Source organism: Pinus tabuliformis, chromosome 2_2, assembly GCF_031772625.1.
Source record: "Pinus tabuliformis cultivar Carrire ecotype Pingquan chromosome 2_2, CPIR1, whole genome shotgun sequence".
NCBI classification, from domain to species: Eukaryota; Viridiplantae; Streptophyta; class Pinopsida; order Pinales; family Pinaceae; genus Pinus; species Pinus tabuliformis.
Window position 1 is genome coordinate 273,408,856 of NC_142300.1, and position 977 is coordinate 273,409,832.

The window sequence follows — 977 nt, forward strand, 5'->3', positions numbered from 1 at the left end:
GGGAGACGACCATCCATGTTTTGAGTATTTATTTAAGTAATGTTTTATAATTTTTTATTATTTTTAACAATTCCGTAATAATACGTAATAAAGTAATTCATTGCAATGTGGACTTCATTTCATCTTCCTCAGAGATTTACTCTCTTCGCTTTTATGAGATTTTAGATTTCGTTTAATAGTTTTTCAAGGACTTCGTTTTCCCAGCCAAACCTTTGGATGAGAGGATAAAAAGGGATTGCAATAATGACATTATTTGATCATGTGTGTGTTTTGATTTTTTTATTTTTTATTTTTTATTTTTTTTTAAAGTTTGTTTGATTTTTTATTTTTTATTTTTTATTTTTTATTTTTTATTTTTTATTTTAATTTTAGCGTGAATGGTGGGAAATAAAGTTATTTGAATGTAATTATAAGTATTGATGAACCACACTGGTTGGTTCGAAACGCGTCGACAAAAGATTGATTATGTGATTTTGCCGAAGATTATCTAAACAATGTTATGGATCACAGAAGTCTAAATTCCTTAAGTAACAATGTTATGGATCACAGAAGTCTAAATTCCTTAAGTATTTAGTTGTATATGTATGTTTTAGAATTATTTATTTATATTTAAAAGTTTGTTTTCATGAGATTTAACGAAATAGGTTAACCGTGATCTAAGATTTGGTACGAGTGAAAGTTTATCTCTTTACTACTAACAAATAATTTTAAATGACATAGTTTTCCTTGAATAATAATAATGAATCAATTTACATTCTCTTATAACAACTAATAATAATTATCTTATTCGGTTAATTTAATAATTAAATTATAATTTTTTATTATATAAAAAATATTTAATTTTAATATATATTAAATTAATATTATAATTTCAATAAATATATATTAAATTAATATTATAATATTAATTTTATATATATATATAGATTTTACATATATTAATTTTGACCAGCACTATTAATTCAATACATATCTCT